Below are 8,570 nucleotides of genomic sequence, written 5' to 3'. Positions count from 1 at the left end.
ATACTTCATTTTGCAAACTTCTCAATCAACTATTAACTAAACTCTCACAAGAATGTCTAGTAGAGACAGCAAATGGAGAAACCATTAAGATTACCGAAATCTTGCAGGGAGCAAGAATAGAACATTTAAGTCAAAAGTTTATTGCAAACATTTACCCAATGAATCTGACAGGATTTGATGTTGTATTAGGAATGGGTTGGTTAATAACCAATAAAGCCAGTATTTTATGTGATCAAAAGTCAATTCAAGTAAATTCACCAAAGGGTGAAAAGATCACAATTAAAGGAGACAAACCATCTAGATCCACGAAATTCATTTCTGTAATGAAAACAGCCAGTTATATAAGAAAATGATCATTAGTGTATTTGATTTCTATAATCACTAACACTAAAGGAAAAGAACTGAAGGATATCCCAGTAGTATCCCAGTTTCCAGATGTGTTTCCAGAAGAACTACCAGGATTACCGCCAGACAGAGAAGTTGAATTCAGAATCCATCTGCTACCAGGAACAGCACCTATTGCCAAAGCACCCTACCATTTGGCACCAGCAGAAATGCAAGAATTAAAGAAACAATTGGACGAATTGTTGGAGAAAGGATTCATACAGCCAAGTTCATCACCATGGGGAGTGTAGGATCGTTTTCAGACCCAAATGAGTCATTCAGAAGAGTTTTTGCTCAATACAAGAGGCGAAAACAAACGTATCGAGTTGATTCAGCTTGCAATTCACTTTAAACTGTCTTTTGATTGATATAACTACGTTTTACAGCGAGTAGACACTTCGGCAGCAGTTCGGTACTGAAACCGGAAAGTTACAAATGACTTGGCACATCAAGTATTTATAGGCTGGACTATTTCGCACGGAATGGTCCACACGAAATCAGTTTCACACAAAATAGTCATTTCGTGCGAAATGAACATGTGATTTCGTGCGAAATAACTTACATGTCATTTCGTGCGAAATGCCCTCCAAACACATGTTTGACATTTTTCTCGAACTACGTGCCCTGATCTATCTATATACATACAAGACTCAATACAAGACGAAGTCGACAAACATATGCACCAACAGACTCCCCCTTGGATGTTGACGAAGTCTTCAGTGTCGAGTCTTCAATCTTCAGTCTTTATCAGTCATCGTGCTCTCTGCAAAGTATCTAACAATGTAAAGCATCTTTAATCTTCTCTTTTCTCTTTATCAACTAATCTTCCTCTTGGATGTTGATCTTCAAAGGTTCAGAATCACAATCTGGCTCTCAAGCTTTCTAATTCTCTTGGTCAGATCTCTTGATTCCTTAAGTTCATCAGCATCACAGATTCATGATCAGAACCTGGCTCTTTACATCTACAGACTCTCCTTCGCTAGCAGACTCCCCCTTAAGTTGTGCTTGGGATCATAGACAGGCTTTCACAGGTTCAAGATTGAAACCTGGCTCTTATTCATACCTGCACAACCTCTACCTCACAATAAATTTCACAAATTTAAAATTTGACAAATTTATACACCACTTGCAGATATCAATCAATAAATGATTTTACAATGTTAATCTCTGATGAACCACTTGTAGAAATAATATTTTTCTTTTCAAACAATTTTTCATCTCAAACAAAATCTCCCTGTAACACCCTTCTTATTATCTAACGTTTATCATATAATTTAATCTCAAAACCATGTAATTATAGTCACAATTATACTGAAAATACGGGCTTGCTAAAAACTTTTACAATTTAAAGTGATACAACATAATGTGATTTTAATTCGCCGTTATGGAATAATGACGAAACAACATTGCGGAAGCTTCGTTTAACGTGTGTTCGGTTCTTGCTCGATGCTTGATCTTCATCCGGGACTAACGACATTCACCTGTGATCAAAACCAACTTAAAAGTCAGTTTTGATAATTAAATAACCAATATAATAAGGAAATTAGGAAAAATGCAACATTGATATCTTGATCCACAAACAATCAATTGAATTCTGGCCTCCAACGTAACTTAGAGTGGTCACCGTAAGTTACGGTGGCCCCTGAATGTCAAATTCCCCCACCGTAAATCAGGGGTGTTCTACCGTAAAAGTTTTAGCTCCACCGTAACTTACGGTGGCACCGTAAGTTACGGTGGCCCCTGCATCCCACCTTTCCATTTTTTTTTGCCGTTATTTGACACGAAAACTTTCGTATCTTTCAATACGCTTATCCGTTTGATCCACTGTTTCTTCCCATGTGATTGTAATTTGATCCTCCGTCATGTGGAGTTAAAATCCAACATCCGGATTAACAAAATTTAAGACTTTCAAGTCTTCGGCTTATTACCCCTTTTCACCAAATTTTGACTCGTTCGTGATTTTATCAAACAACGTGATTGTTTGATCCCGATTTCACATGAACCTTATAATTTCAATGTTGTCTATCATATTAGGTTTAATTCACAAGTTTAGGTATGATCTTAAACCCGTTTATACTTCAAGGATTGTTTTGACCCGTTACGGTATTTAAGCACTTTCGAGCCTAAAATCACTTCTATTGCTTCTAGCATTCCTTCACCACATTTCTTATCCTATAATCTCCCACCAGAACTGTATTTTTGGTGGATATAATGTGGTGATCTATGAAAACCAAATTTTTGCCTATCGAATCATTATTTTACGGCAAAACTCAAATAGTGCCATTTGACTAATGTATTACTTCTTTCAGCTTCTATACTTATTCTAAGTATCTAACTAATCATAAAACTCGTTTCCAAGCAACCTTTAAGGGTTGTTTGCTAAGTTTAACTTATAAGGGCGTTTTGGTCCATCTTGGCCCTTGATTAACGATAAGAGATTACTTGCTAAGTTTAACTTATAAGGGCGTTTTGGTCCATCTTGGCCCTTGATTAACGATAAGAGATTACTGTAACATGTTTGACCCATAAGCCCCCTTTTCAACTATGATTTTATTTGAAAGGTCAATAGGCCTTTCAAACGTAATGACCATCGTTTGTAACATTCGTTTTACCTATTTAAGTAACCAAAAATCTATTTTAGACTCCGATTAACTCTCATTAAACCTTACGTTTAAATGAGAGTTATCCTATTATGCGTACCTGGCTCGGATCATTATATTGACCCATTTAAATACCTTGCCTCAATAGCCGCTAAGTAACAGCGATGTAAATATCCACTCGATAATTATTTCTGTAATTATACAACTCAACAAAGCATTAGTCGATATTGTCAAAAAGTGATAATTTTCACTTTTTGATCCGTTTGGTCTAAATGACCGATTATATTGGCGAGATGAAGCTTATTGCCATCTCGTCTACCATCTACACGACTCTCTCCGGTTTACACCGTACGGTCGTTTTAATTATAAATCGCCTCTTAATACTTCTTGGCCTATTAAGGCTTACGAAATACGTATCTTTCAAAACCAACAATTATTGTCAACAAGTGACCAAATTACAATTTTACCCTTATTGGTTATCTTGTTTCGTATAAATACACGCCGGAACACCATGTCTCAAATTTCCATTTGTCTTATTCGTAATTCATACGACAAAAGAACATTCTAAAATATATGACCAGTGTAAGCTATACTTACCTTGCATCCAAGCAACGTTTTCTTTTCGTACTTGCTCCATTTGACCCGCTTCCTCCCAAGCCTTCATCTAGCTTGTCAAGAGTCAAACTATCATCATAATTCGTAAGACGGTTAGTTTAGTCATTATTAGCTACGACTATTCCATCTTACAAATTTTTATGTCGAATCTACCATTCGACTTCATTATTGGTTAGTTTAACTTTCTAAAAGTTAACTACCGTTATTCATATAATATGCACGATTAAGGCAAATCAACATTATGATTAGAACCCGTTTTATCCCATATCTCATGTAATTAGTCAAGCTTGCCAATTACGCGTTTCACTTGAATTTCAGTACTTTACTTCTCATTTAGGCATTTTAACAAACACCTAATGGGCATAATTCTACACATTTGCTTACTAGTTCATAACTAGTCATTTTTACCAAGATTAACATCAAAATTCAACCACTATCACTTATAATCAAATACTCAAACTTGCAAATTGTTTAAGTATTTCATGATTACTTAACATGCATGATGATTCTAATCATAATCATATCATCAAATCCATCTTATGACTAATACCCACTTAGCCTAGTGTGAGAATTCATTCAGTCATTCAATTCCTATCATGTTATGCATGATTTCACTTAGGGTTTTGTTACTAAACATGTATACATCACTAATTCAGTTCTAATTTCTACGATTTACACCAAAATCGCATATAGTGATGTTCATTCAATTTTTACAACTTCATGTAACAACACAATTTTACATACCTCTTGATCCCCTTGACTTGGTGATCATTTGTATGTATTCATGCCTTTGATTCGAGCCCGATTTGGCCTTCAATTTGGTTGATTTTGTGAAACTAGGGTTTTGGTTCTTGGAGAACCTTTTGGTCGACGTACAGAACACACCTTGTGTGTGTGTTTTGTATTTTAATTTTATTTTATAATTAAACTTTCCATTTATCCGAATCTGGCCCCTCTTGTTTGGTTAGTTATTAAGTAGGACACAACCTACTTATTTCTAACAATATTCCCGCTTATTAACTAGGTTAAACATTCCTAGTTAAATTAGTGGGTTCGGGAAATCTACGACTTAGTTTATTTTGAGTCCCGTTGACTTGGGTTTTGATAAACTTTACTTTCCCACAAGCTTTCGTTCAGCTTTTATTTAATATTAGGCTTATTTATTTAAAAATCATAATATTCACCGGGTTACTTTACCCCTAACGGCAATTTACCCGTCTTTTAGTACTAACGTAGTTTAATTTCCAGATCTGTTTTTGGAGTGTTACAAATCTAGCCCCCTTAAAGAGGTTTCGTACTCGAAACCTTTTCTTACATAATTTATCAAGTTTAACTCCATGCATTTGCTCTCGATAATCAATTGAGCATTGCTCATATTCTAACCAATTGTTAGTATTACCAGAAAAGTATGATAATATCTTTTTGGTTACTAATCATCTACATATCTTATACAACATAATGCAACTTGAAATAACGTAATCTCGTTATTTCCACTAGTTTAATTAACTTAGCAATATTCATCACTCGGCTCAATATTGGCCACTCGGCTCGAATGTGATTATACTTCACATTACACTTCTTGATCGTGATCATGTCACGTCATGCCAAATTTTACATCAACTTTCTATTTTCAGAATTATCACTTTTCGAATACATCGTCTTGCACCTGCCAGTGTCAAGACTTATATCTTTCATGTTTACTATTTATACGTCTCTCAGAGTTGATATTTATAAAAACGTTATTTCTTACCAAAAACAAAGTTTTAGTTTAGCGTCTTCTCTTTATTCCTTGTCAATTATCCATATCGGGATATTAACAGTCCAAAATTTATTCTTTTACAGTCTTTATTCTGTGCGAGGATTCTCAACTGATCCTCTCGCTTTGTCTAATTAACCCGTAGGTTTTATCACTTAGCCTTATGGGCTATTTTGATTAGACTTTCATCTTTTTAGGGCGAAGTCCTTGTAATTTATTTCTTTCTAATCATGACCTGTGGGTCGTTTTATCCTCATAGACCTTTTCATTGTTGATAACCCCAAAGGTTATATTGATCCCGTAGATCATTCCTTGCTCATGACATTCTTAAAATTTCATGTTTGGTGTCAAGGCACCATGTTTTTATTTAACATCATTTATTTTCGTCTTGATATTATCTTTGACCTTGACCGTAGTTGTCACGACCCCCGACCCCATCCTGGCCGGAATCGGAAGTCGTGAGCAGTCCAGTGGTACCGGTGATTATTTTGAAAAACATTGCAGCGGAAATTTCATCAGGACCGTGAGTTAGGGAAAATATCAGAGTTTAGAAACACCGGATTTTATTTAAATAGATGGAATAAATTCCATGTTTTACAAAGGTAGCTTTTAATAAAAACAATATTTCTTAATTTGATTTAATTAATAAAATAAGCCACTTCTTGATGCCTTCGGTGCCGGATCCAATTCTTACTCCAATATACTGTAATTACCTGAAACGCGTTTTAAAAAGGTTTTGTCAGCGGGAAATACTGAGTGAGTTCATTCAGGTTTTATATAAAACAGATTTGTTATAATTCACAGTATTAAGGGGAATTACAATGTTTCTGATATCAAACCAACTACCCACAGTATTTGTCACTTGGCCATCCATTGGCTAGCCCATTTGTCCAATGGTGTCTGTGACTGTAGTCAGATCACCCCTTGGCCACCCGTTTGTCCAAGTGTGACGGGAAATAAGTAATGTATACAAAACCCCACATACCGGCTGTAACTTGGTGATTACATAGACTTAATCCCTGTAATTATAACTTTGAAAATAATTTGGAGTTTTGTAAAACAGTTGATAAAAAGAGAATGACTCCCAAACTGTGAGAAAAGAATTTATAAAAGAGGAATGACTCACTTTATAAGCATGCAAGATTGAGTTAACAAGCTTCTTGATTCTACTTCTTCCGATAATTAAGCATGCACTTTATTATTCTGGATCTTCTGATGATTTAATAGTTTGTTTGATTGTGAGTGTGTAGTTGGGAAGTATTTTCGGTAGTTAAACATATAGTTTAACAAAATGGAATACGTATTTGTGTAAAACCTAAATCAAACCTTAACGGTAGTCACGAGATTCGAACCTTAACGAATTTCACAAAGTATAGTCTTATTCAGACAGTACTTTGGTATCCATTTAATGAACTCACAAAGTATAGTACTTTGGATTCCGTTTAGCGAAATTCACAAAGCATAACACTTCGGCATTCGTTAGATGGTTCCTGAATCGATCGGATAGAACATCGCATCGGTGATTATTGGTTAGAACACCAACGTATAGAGTAAAGAAGAAGAGAAATGAGCAAAGAAAAATGAATCCTAAGTTTCCTATTTATAGGTAGATTTATTCCTTAGCTAGGAAGTTTCCTTAACTATTAAGTTTCCTTAACTATTAAGTTTCCTTAACTATTAAGTTTGCTTATCCATTTAACTAAATAACTTACTTAGCTTAATTAATCTTGCTTAGCTTAATATTGATTAACTGATTAATTAATCATACTAAACTTAATTAACAAATTAATTAATTTACTCAGCTAACTTAACTGCTAAGTTTATTTAACTTATTAAATTTACTTAGCTACTAAGTACTCTAGCAGCTCCTTGCTTACGAGTTCTAATTTCTAGACACAATGGAACACGTATTAGTGTACTAACTCAATACAACTTTAACGACAATCACGAGATAAAACCCTCACGACGATTTATAAGTGCAATACTTAACAATTCATCGGATTCACAACGAATGACAGAGTATAGCCTGAGTTCGGACAGCACTCAAACATTCAAGTCGAAATCATGATGAATAACAAAGTATAACTCAATTTGAGCAGCACTCAGACAATCGTTGGATAGTTATAATCGATCGGATAAAGTATCGTACCAGTGATTAGAGTTATTACCCTAATAACGGGAAGAGTTTAGGGATTTAGAGAGTAAAATCCCGAGCTATTATTTACAAAAATAAAAGCTGATGGAAAGAAAAGAATTGAACAGCGATCGAGTTAATACCCGGCATCGTAGCAGCACCTCACTACACTAATTAGTGATTTTGTGTGTGTTGTGGAGTGAATAGCGAATAACTCGACGTACACAGAAGCTTTAGACGTCGTTTTAAACACGGAATTCAAGTGCCAAGGTCGGCTATTTATACTGATTTTTGGGACTCCCTTACGGACCGTATGCCTGATCCTTTACGGTCCGTAAGCTAAGCAGTCTAATTATAGGCTGCCTAGGCTCGGGACTAGCTTGGCTGAGTTATTAGATTTGGCCAATCAAATTTTAACAACTGTTTTCTGTTGATAATTATCACTAGGGTTTAACCCCCTTGAGTTTTAGGGGCCCTGATCCTGATTCCGATTATTCTAAAAATTGTAGGGCAAATGTAGAATTACTTGGGTGTCTCAATTAAGGTTTTCTTATTGACTAATTATCGTCATAATTATTGAATTTAGTGACAGTTGTTACATCCTCCCCACCTTAATAAAAATCTCGTCCTCGAGATTTGGACTATGATATTTTCTTGGGGTTATGTTTCTTTTTTTAATTAAGAGAAGCAATGTATCGTGGAATGGAATCAAAAGATATTTCGAGTGGTATGAGTTTTGAAAGTAAAATGATTTATAGAAACAATTGGATTCAATATCTGAAACGAACTTACTTTAATTGAGGGAGATTCTGAATTGATAAATATCTATTTGTGAATGGAAGTATGGAAAATGATTTGTTAATGATTATCTGAAAATCAATATCGTTTACTTAAATGGTACTGGACAATAGAATTTAGTGTATCGTAATCTGAGTACATAATTGTACCAAGAATATGACAAGTCAAACGAATGGCGTATGAATAGGGTTTAGCATAGGCTATAAATCTATTCGGATACCACAAAGTGGTTGTAAGGAGTGAAAGATTTCAGTGATGGCCGAATAAATTCATCGTTTTCGAA

General features: G+C 35.0%; 1 long non-coding RNA gene across 1 annotated transcript; it reads right to left on the bottom strand.

Moving 5' to 3' along the window:
* Positions 1 to 3,581: 3,581 nt before the first annotated feature.
* LOC110902806 lies at positions 3,582 to 4,461 on the bottom strand. Its single transcript, XR_002571430.2, has 2 exons — positions 4,344 to 4,461; positions 3,582 to 3,668 (listed from the first exon to the last, which is right to left on the bottom strand). It is a non-coding gene; the product is annotated as an uncharacterized LOC110902806 (long non-coding RNA).
* Between the last annotated feature and the right edge of the window lie 4,109 nt (positions 4,462 to 8,570).

This window comes from Helianthus annuus, chromosome 13 (assembly GCF_002127325.2).
Source record: "Helianthus annuus cultivar XRQ/B chromosome 13, HanXRQr2.0-SUNRISE, whole genome shotgun sequence".
NCBI lineage: Eukaryota > Viridiplantae > Streptophyta > Magnoliopsida > Asterales > Asteraceae > Helianthus > Helianthus annuus.
The sequence above is the reverse complement of the archived record's forward strand: the minus strand, read 5'-3'. Positions and strand labels throughout refer to the sequence as shown.